At 42.8% G+C, this 17,627-nt stretch overlaps 1 protein-coding gene across 5 annotated transcripts in view; it reads left to right on the forward strand.

The window, feature by feature from the left end:
• CLYBL (citrate lyase beta like) overlaps positions 1-17,627 on the forward strand; it is a 292,997-nt gene that overhangs the window by 181,477 nt on the left and 93,893 nt on the right. The window lies entirely within an intron of this gene.

Below are 17,627 nucleotides of genomic sequence, written 5' to 3' on the forward strand. Positions count from 1 at the left end.
CCTCCTGAGTTCAAGCAATTCTTGTGCCTCAACCTCCCAAGTAGCTGGGATTACAGGTGCCCACCACCAGGCCCAGCTAATTTTTGTATTTTTAGTAGAGACAGGGTTTCACCATGTTGGCCAGGCTGACCTCAGGTTATCTGCTCGCCTCAGCCTCCCAAAGTGCTGGAATTACAGGCATGGGCCACTGTGCCCAGCTGGAAATTCTCTTATATTTTAATGAGCCCAACAATGTATTTAAAAATATTTTTGTTGAAATGTATCCACTTTTACAGTAGGATGGCAATTCAGAGAACATGGCCAAGCATTCTAAAACAAGGTACCCATCCTTTGAAAAAATTTTTTTTTCTCTAAGACAGAGTCTCACTCTGTCACCTAGGTGAGAGTGCAATGGTGCACCCTCCACTCACTGCAACCTGTGCCTCTGAGGTTCAAGTGATTCTCCTGACTCAGCCTCCTGAGTAGCTGGGACTGCATGTGCAGTCCATCACACCTGGCTAATTTTTATGTATTTAGCAGAGCTGAGGTTTTACCGTGTTGGTGAAGCAGAGATGAGCTTTCATCATGTTGGCTAGGCTGATCTCAAACTCCTGACCTCAAGTGATCTGCCCACCTTGGCCTCCCAAAGTACAGGCATGAGCTACCCCGCCTGGCCTTTTTTTTTTTTTTTTTTTTGAGTCAGGGTCTTGCTCTGATCACCCAGGCTGGAATGCAGTTGTTCGATCATGGCAGACTGCAGCCTCAACCTCCCAGGCTTGAGCAATCCTCCTACTTCAGCCTCTTGAGCAGCTGGCACCACAGGTGTATGCCACCATGCCCAGATAATTTTTTTAATTTTTATTTTGTAGTTATGGGTGTCTCTCTGTGTTTCCCAGGCTTGGTTATAAACTTTTAAAAAATTAGTCTTAAATTCATTCTTTTTTTTTTTTTTTTTTTTGAAACGGAGTTTCACTCTTGTTGCCCAGGCTGGAGTGCAAGGGCATGATCTCGGCTCACCACAGTCTCCGCCTCCTGGGTTCAAGCGATTCTCCTGCCTCATTCTCCCAAGTAGCTAGGATTACAGGCACGTGCCACCATGCCCGGCTAATTTTTTTGTATTTTTAGGAGAGATGGGGTTTCTCCGTGTTGGTCAGGCTGGTCTTGAACTCCCAACCTCAAGTGATCTGCCCATCTCAGCCTCCCAAAGTGCTGGGATTACAGGCGTTAGCCACTGTGCCCAGCCTCTAAAATTCATTCTTACACATTATTTAAAGAGCCAAATAGTTATAAAGCGACCCCAACCATTAATCAGTTTCCGTGTCTTCAGAGACAATCCCTTTTACCTGCTCTAGCTTATTTATATGCCATTCTTCAATATCTCTAATATATTTCTTAATTTTTTTTTTCAGTTTCAGGCATGATATATTGGCTCCTCACTACGGAGAATGAGGATTTATCACTCCTCCCTCTCCACTTTGTCTCTGCCATGCATGAACCTTTCCCATCCCCAAGTTGTCCCAATACAATTATATTGTAACTTTAGTAGGATTAGTATTCAGTGTAAAAACTATTTAGAGCTGAACTATATAGTAATAAACTGATTATCTTTCTGTTTCTGCTTTACCTATTGTTTTCCATGGAGGTGGAGTTCATAACTGCCTTTTTTTTTTTTTTCTGACTTAGTTTTCTATTAAGTTGTCACTGATTCAGTACTTCACGACTAATTGTCTGAATCTCCCCTTTGTATATTCAGAAGCATCTGGTATTCTGTCAGTTCATTTCTTCGAGGAGTTCTCCCTAAACCATCCAGTCCCTTGAAGTCTGGGCTGCTGGTCCTTCAGGCAGTGGCACAACTGGAATCCTGAACTCTCCCTTCCCCACCATTCTGGGGACTCTCTTCACCTTTCCCTTGTAATCAGTGTCCTGTTTTCCCACGTCCTATAACTTTTGTTTCTAGGTCTGTTTCTATGTTTGGATGAGGCATACCCACCAATGGCTCCTAAGAAATGGCTTCCTTCTGAAGCATAGAAGCAACTTACATGAACATAATCCTGTTTTTTTCTAATTTAGCTTGTAAGGAGTAGAGATCTTTTCAGAGTCTAAACCAAAGGAGTAACTCAGAACTGTGATTTCAGGAAGGCTTTTTCTTGGGAACCTAAGTTAATAAAGTCTAGAATGTCACTTATGGGCAACTTGATACCAGCAGTCTGATTTAGTGGAAAGGGTAGAGGGCTTGGCAACAGAAAACTCATTTAAATTTCCCAGTTTTGACATCTGCTAGCCAGGGAATTTGAGTTCTGTAATCTCAGGAGCCTCTGTTTCTTTCATCTGTCCCATGAGGTTGGTGATTGGTGATAATGAAACACACACCACCCACCACAGGGCCAGCTGTGAGGCTCAAACAGAAAAGCACTTTGTAAACTCTAAGTGCTACATAAATAGTGTCTTTTTTTTGTTGTTTTTATAAAGCAGTGGTGTCATTGTTAAAGAGATAAAGCTTAGAAAATTTAAGAGAGTGAGTAATTAGTATGTTCCTTAAGGTAGCTCTTTAACATACAGGAGCGTAATTCGATAGGAACTTTGGAGCCATATTGCCTGTGACTGTGTCTGGATTCTGATAACATTTTGTCCTGACAATGTGACCTCAAGGAAATTAATTCCACATCTTCATACCTCCATTTCCTCTTCTATAAAATAAAGAGTAAGGACGGTAAGAGTAGTGTTCCACCCCACAGAATTAGATTAAAGGGGCTGACATTTGTAAAGTCCTTAGAGCTGTGCCCAGCACGAAATAAGTACTATGTGAGCATTTGTTAAATCCATAAATAGCCATTGTCTTAACTGTGCTCCGGAACAAGGGTCTGAGAGCATCAGTTCAAGTCTCTACTGATTGCTTAGAATGCCAAGACTTACTGGTATGGATAATTACCTTAGAGTCCTAACTCTCATAGGATAATATATTGGAACAGATAGGTTTTCTCTCTAAATATCATGGAGTTTGCCAATTTTTCTTTCTCTTTTTCTTTTTCTTTTTTTTTTTTGGAGACAGAGTACACAGGCTGGAATACAATGTCACCCAGGCTGGAGTACAACGATGTGCTCTCGACTCACTGCAGCCTCCGCCTCCAGGTTCAAGCAGTTCTCCTGCTTCAGCCTCCTGAGCAGCTGGGACTACAGGTGCATGCCACCACGTCCAGCTAATTTTTGTATTTTTAGTAGAGACGGGGTTTCACTGTGTTGGCCAGGCTGGTCCCGAACTCCTGACCTCATGATCTGCCTGCCTCGGTCTCCCAAAGAACTGGGATTACAGGTGTGAGCCACTGTGCCTGGCCAGTTTTGCTCATTTATTTATTTTTTAAGACAAAGTTTTGTTCTTATTGCCCAGGCTATAATGCAGTGGTACAATCTGGGCTCACTGCAACCTCCGCCTCCCAGGTTCAAGCAGTTCTCCTACCTCAGCCTCCCAAGTAGCTGGGATTATAGGCATGTGCCACCATGCCTGGCTGATTTTCTACTTGGGAGGCTGAGGTTTTTTTTTTTTTTTTTTTTGAGATGGAGTTTCGCTCTTGTTACCCAGGCTGGAGTGCAATGGCGCAATCTTGGCTCACCGCAACCTCTGCCTCCTGGGTTCAGGCAATTCTCCTGCCTCAGCCTCCTGAGTAGCTGGGATTACAGGCATGCACCACCATGCCCAGCTAATTTTTTGTATTTTTAGTAGAGACGGGGTTTCACCACGTTGACCAGGATGGTCTCGATCTCTTGACCTCGTGATCCACCCGCCTCGGCCTCCCAAAGTGCTGGGATTACAGGCTTGAGCCACCACGCCCGGCCTGATTTTCTATTTTTAGTAAAGCTGGGTTTTCTCCATGTTGGTCAGGCTGGTCTTGAACTCCTGACCTCAGGTGATCTGCCCGCCTCGGCCTCCCAAAGTGGTGGGATTACAGGCATGAACCACTATGACTGTTCCTACAATTTTGCTATTTTTTTTTTTTTGAGACGGAGTTTCGCTCTTGTTACCCAGGCTGGAGTGCAATGGCGCGATCTCGGCTCACTGCAACCTCCGCCTCCTGGGTTCAGGCAATTCTCCTGCCTCAGCCTCCTGAGCAGCTGGGACTACAGGCACGTGCCACCATGCCCAGCTAATTTTTTGTATTTTTAGTAGAGACGGGGTTTCACTATGTTGACCAGGATGGTCTCGATCTCTTGACCTCGTGATCCACCTGCCTCGGCCTCCCAAAGTGCTGGGATTACAGGCTTGAGCCACCGTGCCCGGCCCAATTTTGCTATTTTTTAACCTTCCTCCTCAACTATAGTAGACAAAGAAAAGACTCTAATGCCAGAAAAGAGCCACTTTGCTATTTAAACTATGTAGATTTCTTAACACGAGAGGCGGGAAACAGCCATCTTAGAAAGATCTTATTTATTTATTTTTCCCTCCAGAAGCCAGAGAGAAAAATAAATTGCTTTCTTGAACTGCTAAACAATGTATTTTACTTTGCATTATTGTGCCAGATACTTGAGCAGTTCTCGGAAGAAAGGGAATAAGAAAAAGTCCAGAGAAGGCAGCACTGTCTGCCTAAGGACAATTCAGAGCAAGTGGGAGCTAGGCCGGAGGCCGGGCACTGAGCAAGACCCACACACCATGACCTTTCCCCACCGTGGGAAACACAGGGATGGGAAGGCAGTCACGGGTGGGCTGGGATTGTCTAGGAAGAGCTGGCCACCCTCAGTAGAGGGGCGAGGAAAGCACCTGGTTGAGTGGGGGTCAGAACAGCAGCTCTCTTTGCAGCCACCTGCTCCACGTGGCAGAGTACTCAGGGCAGTCAGGAGGGCCGCCTTGTTGCAGCTGCCTTCCACCTTGTACACAAGAGGAAGGCAAATGCCTTCTATGTGGCAGTCAGTGCTTCGGCAGCCCCACCGACAACATCCCACCCTATCCCCCACCCCTGGTCCATGCTCTTTGAATGCTTCTGCTCCTGTCACCCCTCCAGGGTATTAGGTCATGCCAAGGCCTAAAGAAGGGTGAGTGGTTGTGGAGGTGAGAACAACTGGAGGCGAATGTAGAGGAGAGGGAGTGCAACTGTGACTCCCACAGTGAGCCGCATCCTACATGCCTCTTCCCCAGACTGTAATTCCTTACGAGGACTCCTGTAGTTACCTGCCAGACTGCAGAACCAGGGAGGCACTCTATTTGTCGGTGTGGGTTGCTCAGAAAGAAACACCCAATATCAATCAAAGTTATTGGCTTATCATTACTCTTTGATTAATGTAAATATGATTTCCTGATACATCATTTTAAACCAGTTAACTCTTGGGTTGGACTGTAATGCCATACAGATGGAGGGTCCTTTCCACTTGGGCCTACGTATTCTTTCTATGTGCGGTCTCATTTATACTTCTTCTTGTGTGCATGTGTGTACATAAACACACACACACACAGTGCATAAACCCCAAAGCCCCATTTATGCTTACATAGGCACACTGTACACATACATGAATCCATTTGGCTAACTTTTAAATTCCTCAGCGCTGTCACTTTTGTTGAAATAAATTAGTAGAGTGGCTAGGTGTATTCTCCCCATGGCGAGCCAGTGAACTAATGTGCGGGGAATGATTAAATGTATACAGGGGGATGGGGAGCCAACTCCTCTTCAATAGGGGTGTGAAATTAGGATGGGAAGGCTCCTCTCCCAGGTGCCTTGCCTTTATTAAAAGACTTAAGAGCTTGGGAGATTTCTTCAATAGGAATTCGGATATCTATGAGTCTTTCTGGAACAGTATGGAAAGCTGAACTGTGCTTAGGAACTCTGCAAGGTCTTTTTGATCCTTAAAGGTTCTGATATAAAAACCTATCCAGGTTTTTATAAAAGTCGTAAAGTGTTTTCAGTCTTTTATTAATCTCTTCATACCCTTAAAAAACCTTTCCCCTTTTGAACAGTAATTGTTAAAAAATAAACAAAAACAAAAAATTTTTTTTCTCACTGTTTTATTCTTTAAGCCAGGCATCTTCTTAATGCAAGGATTCAAATATCTCTATTAGGGTCATAATAGTCAGCAATTTCCATTTAATGAGCTCAGCAAAGTCTCTTTACAAAGAGATGCAGGCTTTAAATTGCCAGTTATTTCTTTTCCTGCAATTCCTAGGAATCCAATTAAGTCAGACTGGGTATGATCTATAATGTGTTATATCTGGCTACAGAAAGCCCAGGCCTAGGCAATAAAACAGATCTTTGAGCTCCAGCTCAAAATTAAGATTAAATAATAATAAAAAAAAGAAAATGCAACTTAAATGATTCAAAGCTTTATAAATGTGGAAACTAGCCATTTCCTCTAACATGAAGTAAGAAATAACTTGGAGACTATAGTGAAAATAATTAAACTTACTTATTTCAAATATAGCTACTAATTAAAATCTCTCCTTTGGACCAGGAGCACAGGTGATTTTTACAAAATAAATTTCAGAGTTTATGGTTTGCTAAATCCATGACTAATGAATCAAGTTTGTGGCCGGGCACTGTGGTTCACGCCTGTAATCCCAGCACTTTGGGAGGCCGAGGTAGGCAGATCACCTGAGGTCAGGAGTTTGAGATCAGCCTGGCCAACATGGCGAAACCCTGTCTCTACTAATAATTCAAAAGTTACCCAGGCATAATGGCACACACTTGTAATCCCAGCTACTTGGGAGGCTAAAGCAAGAGGATCACTTGAACCAAGGAGGACAAGGTTGCAGTAAGCCGAGATTGCACCACTGCCCTCCAGCCTGGGTCAACAAGAGCAAGACTCCATCTCAGAAAAAAAAAAAAAAAAAAAAAAAAAAGAATCAAGTGAATATAACTACTGCCAAAATAAAGAGATAATGTGAAATCATGCAGAGAATATGCCTCATATCAAAACATAGTATTTTTTTCAGGTTTCAAAAATTTCATTGGCCATAATTTATAACAAATGATTCAATGCTATGTTTTTATTTATTATTATTATTTTTGAGATGGAGTGATGCTCTGTTGCCCAGGCTAGAGTACAGTGACACTATCTCGGCTCACCACAGCCTCTGCCTTCTGGGTTCAAGCGATTCTCATTCCTCAGCCTCCCGAGTACTTGGGATTACAGGCATATGCCACCATGCCCATCTAATTTTTGTATTTTTAGTAAGGACAGGGTTTTGCCATGTCAGCCAGGCTGATCTCGAACTCCTGACCTCAGGTGATCCATCTGCCGGCCTCCAAAGTGCTGAGATTACAGCCGCGAGCCACTGCACCCAGCCTAAATACTATGTTTTTAATAATAAATCAGTGATAAGTTAATATTGTGATTTAGAGATGGAGTTCAGCAATAATATCATACTTTTGTCTTGTGTTTTTAAACACATCAAAGCTTCTCAGATGGTGGTTTAAATCTTATTCTGTACCAGCTATGCAGGCTGTATAGTGTTTTGCTGATAGGAGGAAAGTGTGGCTTGTGAGGAGCAAATATCAAATCAGGAATTAAGACATAGCCTGCCTTTCTACTAAATATATGCTATTTCAAATATGTTTTTGCCATTTTCTCCATGCAGTTCAGTTGTGTGAGCCATTTGTTGGTCAGACATTAACCTCTAAAAGTTAACAGTTGGGTCCTGAATTCTCAGCCAAGTCTAGTCTAAGAAGCCACATATTCTTGGGCAAGTTATTGATTAACTCCAGATAATTAAACCAAAAAGACTTTTCTAGGGCCAGGGATGGTGTCTCATACCTGTAATCCTAGCACGTTGGGAGGCTGAAGAGGGAGGATCACTTGAGGCCAGAAGTTCAAGATCAGCTTGGGCAATATAGTGAGACCCCACCTCTACAAAAAAAGAAAAATTACCCAGGCACAGTGTCCTCTGCTTGCGGTCCCAGTTACTTAGGAGTCTGAGATGGGAGGATAGCTTGAGCCCAGAATGTTGAGACTGCAGTGTGCTGTGATCACGCCACCACACTCCAGCCTGGGTGACAGGGTGAGACCCTGTCTCAAAAACACAAAAAGCAAAAAATCTCCCTAGACATTGGTCAGAAGAGTTCAAAAGCCTAGAGAGAAAGATTAGCTGGGGAGCTAGCCAGAGACAAAAGGCCAGCTTTGTCTTTGTTTTCCCAAAGTCTATTCAAGAATTGGAGGGTGAATTATTGGAGCCTTCTGGAGTAGAAAAATACAACTAGGGTAGAACACCAATGGACATTCTGTCGAGCAGTTTGTCTAAGCCCCCTTCCATTTTGCAAGGGAAGGCTGATAACCTGGCCTGACTGGTGCAGGCCTGCCTGCAGGGCACGGGGCAGGGTGGAATGCTGTCAAGAACTTCTCTTTCCTAGAGCTGTGGATGAATAGGCACATAGGGGAAGGCAAAGTAGAGAGGGCTAGTAAATGGAAACAGACAAACAAAGAAACAAACTGTTCCATGTAGTTAGAGCAAAGGGAGCCTGAAGTGGATATGAGAACCCAAGTTTGTAGTCAAGACATAAGAGGATTAGGGAGAACAGATCTAGGAACTTCCACTGGTTGGGGCCGTCATGGCTCTGTGTGCTGGCAGCCATGATTGGGCTGCTTCACATTTTCACACCTCTGTGCTGGGAGCCATGATTGGACTACTGCACTAGAGACATGCTGCATGCATCAGCCTTCAACTTCGAGGTCCAGTGGTAGGGTGGGTATTAATACATCTCTTTCCTGGGTTTTGCTGGAGGACAGTGGCCTCCTTGAATTTTGGCCCATTCCTAAACTGAAGGCAGTTCCCATAGTAGTTCTTTTTTTTTTTTTTTTAACTATTTTTTTAATTTTGTGATAATTATAGATGCACATACAGTTGTAAGACATAATACAGGACATCCCATGTACCCTCTACCTAGTTTCTCCCAGGAATAACATCTATAGTACAATTTCACAATCAGAATATTAGCAATGACACTTCAAGATACAGAACATTTTCATCACCATGGAGATCCCTCATGCTGTCCGTTTATAGCCATATTTATATCCCTCCAATTCTCACCCTCTCCTTAACCCCTGGCAGCCAATAATCTGTTTTCCAATTATGTAATTTTGTTATTTTAAAAATGTTATATAAATGGAATCATACAATATGTAACTTTTGGGGATTGTTGAGTTTTTTAATGATATATTATCTTTGTAATGTATTTCTGGCCACAATATGATAGAATTGCATATTACGTATTTTTACATCTAATTTCATGAGACATGTTAGTATGTACTTTTCATTTTTTATAATGTCTTCATCTGGTTTTGGCATTAGGTTAATGTTGGCTTCATAAAATGACTGGGAAGGCTTCCCTCCAGCCCCTCCCCTTCCTAAGGGGGCCAGACGATGGAGCTAACCATGGTGCTGAAGGTGGTCTGGGGTTGATTCTAGAGAACATTTAGGGAGTACTTCCTGTGTGCTAGCACTATTTCTAAGTGCTCTGCATGGGGTAACTCATTTCATGTTCATAGAAACTCTGTGAAAGAGGTGCTATTATTGTCCCTATTGACAGATAAGGAAAGTGAAATAGAGAGAGGTTAACAAACTTGCCCAAAGTCACACAGCTAATAAGGAAGCCAGGCAGTCTGTACCCCAGAGCTGCATTTTTGATCACTACATTTGCTAATGAGGGGTATTAGCAGAGCCACACAAAATCTGCTGAATTTTCACTTGTCTGATATCATCTTAGCAGAAGTGAGCCAAGGCTCCCCATCTCAAGTTGCAAAGCAGGTTGCTGTGGGGTGGCATCTTGGAGAGCCAGCCAGAGGAGTGTAGACTGGTTGGGTACAAGCAAAAGTGGGCGGCCCACCTACTCCATCCAGACAGCCTGCACCCTAATGTAATCACTTGTTTCACACTTGCTTCCCTCAGTAGGCTCTTGGCTTTATGAAGAGGGTGCCATCGTATCCCCCATTGCTTACCAGGGTGCCTGAGACATAGTAGGCATTCAGCAAATATTTTATGAATTAATGGGTTACATGTGATCACTATATGGAAACTTATTAATTTGCTGTTATTTCACAATTCATAGAAGCACTGTGTTTTAGAAATTGTAGTCCCATTTTATTTTATATTTGTCATGCCCCATTTTGGAAGTTATATGGAGTTCAGAGTCTTTTATAGATGCATGTGTAGAGACAAAAATGAAAGAGCTGAAGTCATGAATTGAGCGATTTGAATGCCTAAGTACACGTATGACTAAATTTTTGTTATATGTGAGATTGGGGATCTTACACTATATTTAAGATTAAGATCTTATTGTATCACAGGAAGGTAGTTCACTGACATAAAAATAACTCTAAACTGTCTCTTTTAGAGGATGTATAAGCATTCTATGTTAACAGAACTTGTAGTGGCAGTTAGAAAATACTCCAGTCAAATTTCTGGTTTTGGAGCTGAGTTTATTATTGTCTGTTTGTTGTTTAATTTTAATCAAATCATGTTTTTGTTGTGTTATATTAATATGTAAAAGATTTGTATGTCTGCCGTGTTGGGGTGTGTGTGTGTGTGTGTGTGTGTGTGTGTGTGTGTTTGTGTGTGTGTGTGTGTTTTTAAGCAACACTCCACAGCTGAGCTCTTGGAGGACCAGGCCTATTTTGACAGCTCCCCTTAGTCCGTGTATCACCAAGCTCGTTCTCTGCCAATATGTTTCACGTGATTTTGTGGACATGTGTAGCACGCCTGTGCGACTTGCAAACACCCATACATTATTACAATAATAATTGGGTTTTGATGCAACTGGAACTCAGTACTACCAAGCTGCCAGCATTTCCTTTTGGCTACCAGTACTAGGCAGGAAAATTATAGTCTAACTGTCTTCCTGTTTATTGATAAACAAAGTGGCCAGCCCAGCAATGGAGCCTGATTAGCAGTTTGCACCCTTTTTGAAAGGATAAACAGAACCCTACTGTTTTCTGTGTTTGACTGCAATTTGCATCTTTAAAGAGGTTGGACTGCCCTGAGATTCACGTTCAACTTGAGTGCCTGGATATTCTTTGATATGTTACATGTCAGCCTCCTTGTTTTCCTCTCCTTCATCTTGAAACAATATTTGCCAGTGTTTCTCTGTTCCCATCTGGCTTACCATAAGCTTCCCCATAGTCACCTGTCTGAAGAAGGAGAGAGGGGAGAGACAGGAGATGAAATATGTCTCTGTTTCACTGTGCTCAAATTTTACATTCCCAGAAGGCCCTTTCATGTCATCTCAATTCCATTTTTTGAAGAGAGAGTAATACAAGAATGAAGACCCAGAGACAAAAGAGAATCTGCTTACTGCTCTCTTTGGCCCACAGGATCATGTTTGGGCTCATTCCCTCTCCATCATCTTCACTCACTCAGCAAAAAGTGCTTTCCCCCTTTGTAAAGTGAAATGTAGTATAGCCTTCTTCCTCAAGTTTGCTGAGTGTTCTATTCTGAAATTTATTCTAACCTAATTAGATTCTTAAACTAAATGGTAACAGAGCAAATAGTTGGCTCCCTCTGTAATTATTTTCCAATGAAAGAAATGAAGATCATTTTAACTCGAATTTGCATGATGTAAAAGAGTATTAATACGTGTAAACATGCATTAATCTGTTTAAACAAACTTTCCCCATAATCCTTACCGTATGTAAACAACATTTGTTCTGCCTTAGAGATACTGCATGATTGGACCCACGAGACTGCAGTTATCCCACTGAACAGTTTCCTTTTATAACTTCAAAAGAAATGTTATGTATTTATTGGAGGTTGTAGGGTGTTAAGTGTAGTTAGACGTAAATTGTACCTCAGCTATTTCGTTAATGCCAATAGGGATTAAATTAGATTTTTATAGCTGCTGTAGAAGTCTATTTGGTAGTTAACAAGTGGGATTTTTAAATCCTGGGAAACATAATCCTATTATAAAACAGGCAGCTGAATTAACATAACCTGGGAAGGGACTCTTCATGGATTAGCATTTTTTTTTGACAATAACAAAGAAAACCATCAAATTGTATGGGGATATTACATGCTTTTCTCAAAAGTAAGAACAGAGAATTGGGGAAAGGAAACAAGAAATGGCCAAACATGCTATTACTTAGAGACTGTTTCTTTTTAAGCGAAAGGCAATGGAGGCTGGGAAGAAAGTAAAGCTGACTGTGGCCTTGTCCACATTGCCCATGCACGCACTGGTGCTGGAAATGAGGCCTTCCTGATTTACACGTCAGCACCTCACTTCCCTTGTACGTGGTTCTTAGTATCAGTAATTCCCTACTCTTGGTTTCCTTATATGGTCACCAAAGGACAAAAAGTCACTTGTAACCAGTGTCTATGAACAGAAACACAAATCGATGAGTGAATAAATGTCTGCCATTTTCTGTGAAATCAGTCTTTCAGTTATTATTAGACTCTTAAATCTGAGAATTATAAAGCTGGAAAGAACTTTGACATCTATTTAATTTTTATAGTCCTATTCAAAGTTTTACTTCAAACACTACAGAAAGATGGATATCTCTCACAGATATATTTATACATATATAAATATATACACATACATTGCATGATATACACACATTTACACACACACACACACACACTTAATAGTGTATGAGTGGCCTTTTTATTTTTAAAGAACAGCCTTTCTTAAGTCTTAGCAGTTGGTTTTCCCATGCTGGTGAGGGTGATTATTAGAGCTTGTATGTACGACTTGCCAATTTTCATTTGCATGGGTATCATCTTAGCAGATAATCACATGGGCATCAATCACTGGCATATCTTTGTGTTAGATAATTGCACGGGCATCAATCATGTGTGTATCTGGAGCAAGTCATCACGTGGGCTTCAATTTCATCTATCTGGAGGAAGGTAATTGCATTAGAAGCAGGGAAAGGGTGTGTCTACATGGCAGATAATCACATGGTGATCAATCACATAGGTATTGAAGTAGATAATCCTGTGCAGATCCATCACATACACCAAAGTGGCTAATTATGTGGATATCAATCATGTCAACACCCTGATTTTCTGCTACAGGTTACACGTGAAGCACACATGTTGTGTGACTGCTTATGTGGGAGAACAGGTCGATGTCATGTGCACTCACCTTGGGGCCCACAGCAGTGAGGTGTGTGAGGAAGCTGGGTCATTCAGAGTGTGGCCTTCCTAAGTAGAGTGTTGGAAACACCATGATTAGGGATCCTGTTGAGATTCTTTTGTTTTAAGGCTTTGGCTCTTGCCAAAATGGAATGTTCCTGGGAAGAATGTGACTGCATGTAGAAGAACGTGCAGTTCCTCATCCTCCCATCACCAACATCCATTATCCTCCTTCAGACCTTGGTTCCCAATTCCTTCTCAGCCCACGTGGTTTGGGTGTGGCTTCAGCCCTATGGAGTCTGGGGCTCAGGGCCAACCACTGAGTGTGCTGCATTCTACTGGCCACCGTGATTGGCTCAGGCCAGGACACATGACATCAGCCAGTCCAGTCAGAGTGACTATCAGGGTTTTGTGGGAGAAATTGAAAGGAGAGTTCATTTCTCTGAATTTTACCTGAGGAAGTGAGCTTGGTGCTGCTGCTGCAACCAGTGCCTGGGAGAGCCTGGTATGTCCAGGGCCCAACAAATGGAGCCAGAAATGAAGCCACCTACAGAAATCAGGTCTGAGAGGTGGAGAGAAAGCCTGTCCTGAGGGCATTGCTTGGGCCTGATTTCAGCAGTCCTTGAAGCAAAGTCCCTGACAGGGAAAGGCTCACTGAACCAATACAGTCCCTTTTGGCTTAAGATGTAATTGGTTGGCCGGGTGTGGCAGCTCACACCCGTAATCCCAGCACTTTGGGAGACCAAGGTGGGCAGATCACCTGACCTTAGGAGTTTGAGACCTGCCTGGCCAACAGGGTGAAACCCTGTCTCTACTAAAAAATACAAAAATTAGCCGGGCATGGTGGTGGGCACCTGTAATCCCAGCTACTCAGAAGGCTGAGGCAGGAGAATTACGTGATCCTGGGAGGCGGAGGTTGCAGTGAGCCAAGATTGCACCACTGCACTCCAGCGTGGGCCACAGAGTAAGACCCTGCCTCAAAAAAAAAAAAAAAAAAAATCGTAATTGGTTTTCTGCCCCCTTGCTTCAAAAGGCCCTAACTGATAGGATAAAATCATCCGAGCCTTCTCTGAAGAACACAGTTTCATAGGAGTGGTCCCAGTAGGAGAAGGAGCAGCTCTGAAGGTGTAGTGAGGGCAGAAGGGGAAGCTGAGGCTTAAATAATAGTCACTGCTCTTGGCAACTGTCACCAGGTCCCCCGCCACACACCTCCCTGTTGGAGTGCCCCAGTCTCCTGGCCTCTAAGCATCTGAGCTCAAGCTGTGAGGAGCGTTTGTTAAAGACTTAAATGCAGGCTTAATGTTTTCCCTTTTCCCCCTGCCTATTCTTACTACTTTGATATTTATCAAATACAGTGTACTAATTACACATTAATGTTGAAGTGCAGTTTCCATCACCAAAACAAATGAAAAAATAGATAGCTGTTCTCATGGCAAGAACCATACCGCTCCAAGGCATTCTTTTATTGCCAGTTCAGTAGAAGGTTGGATTTTTATTTTATCAGCCTGAATGTGACATCTGATGATTATTGATTTGGAAAGAGACAAAAGTTTTGGAAAAGAAAGTAATAGAAAAAAACAATTCTCTTTGAAGTTAAATTGGCTGCTATCATAAATAGAATATTTCTTAGAAAAGCAAAATGGAATTTATATGCTTTGTCTACCAAATTCTGTGTGGCTAACAGCTTGTGCCTTTTCTCCTTCAGTTTTTATTGTTATTAATACTGTCACTTTCTGCATATGCTAAAGTTTATAAGAAGGTAATATGACAGTTGATAGAAACACCTAATAAGAAAACACACGCCACTGAAATTTACTTAGAATCTTTTTTTTAGTCCCTTTGGTCTGCTGTAACAAAACGCTGTAGATTGGGTGGCTTAAACAGCAAACGTTTATTTCTCACAGTCTAGTGGCTGGTACATCCAAGATCAAGGTGCTGGCCAATTCCTAGTGACGGCTCTCTCTTCTTGGTTTGCAAGTGGCCGCCTTCTTGCTGTATCCTCGCATGGCCAAGAAAGAAATAATCACATTGGGGATTAGGGCTTCTGAGTGAGAATTTGGGGGGATATATTTAGTCCATGACAATCTTAAAAATTCGTTTTAATTTACTAATTTCAAACTCTTTGTTATATTTTATTTTATTTTATTTTTGAGACTGAGTCTCACTCTTGTTGCCCAGGTGTAAGGCTGGAATGCAGTGGCATGATCTCAGCTCAGTGCAACCTCTGCCTCCCAGGTTCAAGTGATTCTCTTGCCTCAGCCTCCCAAGTAGCTGAGATTACAGGTGCGTATCACCATGCCCAGCTAATTTTTGTATTTTTAGTAGAGATTGGGTTTCACCGTGTTGGCCAGGCTGGTCTTGAGCTCTTGACCTCAGGTGATCCACCCACCTCAGCCTCCCAAAGTGCTGGGATTACAGGTGTGAGCCACTGCACCCGGCCTTGTTATTGTTAAATTTCACTCAAACTTTAGACGTAGCAGAATATACTACATCTAGTTTGAAATTCATTTACTTTTGGGGGTCCAGACTCTAGCTGAAGTTCAGATGAACAGTAGGATGGCTAATAGGAAAGGGGGCTTCACTCATTCACAGACATCATTTAAGTCCCTCTCACGTTCTCACTTGCTGCAAGTAAGTCTTTGTCAAATGAATGTATGTATGAATGAATGACTGCATAAATGACTGGTCTCTGGCTGGAGGGCATCCCAAGGACTTTAGATTGGAGTGTGAGGGTTACACAGTGTATTCTTCACTCCAAGTGGCCGTGTACTCTTCCCTCTGCCCAGCGTCCTTGGGTCTCACTGGAACATCTTAACTCACGAGGCCTTCCAGGACCACTCAGACTCAGTTATCTTTCTGGCTTCATATTCTACATGTGCTATATGTACTTTATCTTCTGTAACATGTGTCACACCTCAAACGCATGTGCAGTGCTTCTCCTTCACACTAGACTGGACCCTCTGCAGGCAAGGATTGGGTCTATACTGCCAGCACCCAACGCCGTCCCAGCATATGGCACTTAAGTACTCTTAATGGAGGTGGGAATGGCGTGATTATGGTGGACTCTCAAGCTCTATCCCCCTTCTCCGTAACCAAGCATCAGGTAACGCAAGTCAGGTAACTTAACCAAACTCAAGGGCTAAGTCTCACTAGACCAACAAAGGGTAATTCAGCCCTCCTTGCCAGCACTGACTTTTCGTCACCAGTGATAGATGTGGAGTGGCTGGCTGAAGGTTTCTAGGAAGGTTTTCCTTCCTGTTAAGAGAGGGCCATGACAAATCAGCCTTTCCTTTCCGCTAACAATGAGAAAAGGGCATGTTGCTACAGTCACTAAGGATAGCTTGTGCTAGAACAAAGGCAACATTGTGGGTTGGAGAGTGGGTAGACAATGAATGGGCATCCTTGATGACACTGGTGAGCTGCTGGCTTCACCAGCCCATCAGTGGATGTTGTCACACAGATGTCCTTAGCGTTTAATTAAGCCAGTCTGAATTAGGGTTTCCAGTCTTCGGCCTAATGTATTCTAACTGAAAAGGAACTGCCGTGGGAAGCCTATGGGCTTTGGTGTCCAATACATTGGATTTGATTCTTCATAGCAGTGTGAACTTGCCTGACTTTCCTAATACATGTAGTGGAGAAAGTTATACTTCTCACCTGGGGTTGATGTGTGGATCAGAGAAAAAATATGTGTAAAACACCTACCAGAGTGCCTAAAACACACAAGTGTTGTTTCTTTTCCATTTAGGAGATGGTTCACTTGTTGATTTTGGGGGTCCAGTGGGTTGAATTGATCAATAATGAAATGAAAAAACTCCCTGGCCCTTTGCACATGAACTGTCAAGTAGTTTACTGTCTAGTATGGTAGTCAGATAGACATTCACAGTCATACTAACAGTGGGGTTCGACTGCAACCCTAACTGGAGAACAGTGTCCAGCTAAAGGAAGTTGAGAGTATCAGTCCAACCACACCTGAAGGCTGGAGTGCAAGTCTTGAAGCCATGATCTAGAGAACAAGAAACAGTGGAAGATGCTGAGGATGTTGTTGATCTGAAGAAAAGAACCTGAAACCAGAAACAACTTCAAAGAGAAAAGGGAGTGGAATCGTTCCGTGCTGCTTCAGAGGATGGAGTGAGGACAGACCCCATCAGCAAAGGACGTAAGCTTTCACTCAACGGGAAAAATAACTGTCTGAGAATTAGCAGTGTACAAGGGAAGAGAGCAAGCACCTCATCAACAAAGCAGCTCCCCTTCCCAGCAGCCACTCATCAGGAAGTACTACTGCAGGAGTCTGGGCCACGTGGCTCCCAAGGGCTCTTGCAAAGATCTGGATTTGACATTAAACTCTTCATCAGACTCTTGTTGTTTGGGCTACAGCAGGTAGATCTTGAGAGCTTCTCTGTTAGTTATACTGTCACTATTGTTTTTCTGAATTCACATCTTTTTTCTGACTTCCTCTCCTGTTGGCCCCCATAAGCACCACCCAAACTGACCTTTCACCTCTGTTTTTTTTTTCCATGCTCCCTTGATGATCAGAGAGATCCTATACATGAAGACAGAGTAATGGGATTTGTGCAGCTGCAGTGTAGTTTTTAGCGAAATGAAAAGCTCC

Source organism: Sapajus apella, unplaced genomic scaffold (genome assembly GCF_009761245.1).
Source record: "Sapajus apella isolate SASKATOON/1434 unplaced genomic scaffold, GSC_monkey_1.0 scaffold60, whole genome shotgun sequence".
In the NCBI taxonomy this organism is placed as follows: Eukaryota; Metazoa; Chordata; class Mammalia; order Primates; family Cebidae; genus Sapajus; species Sapajus apella.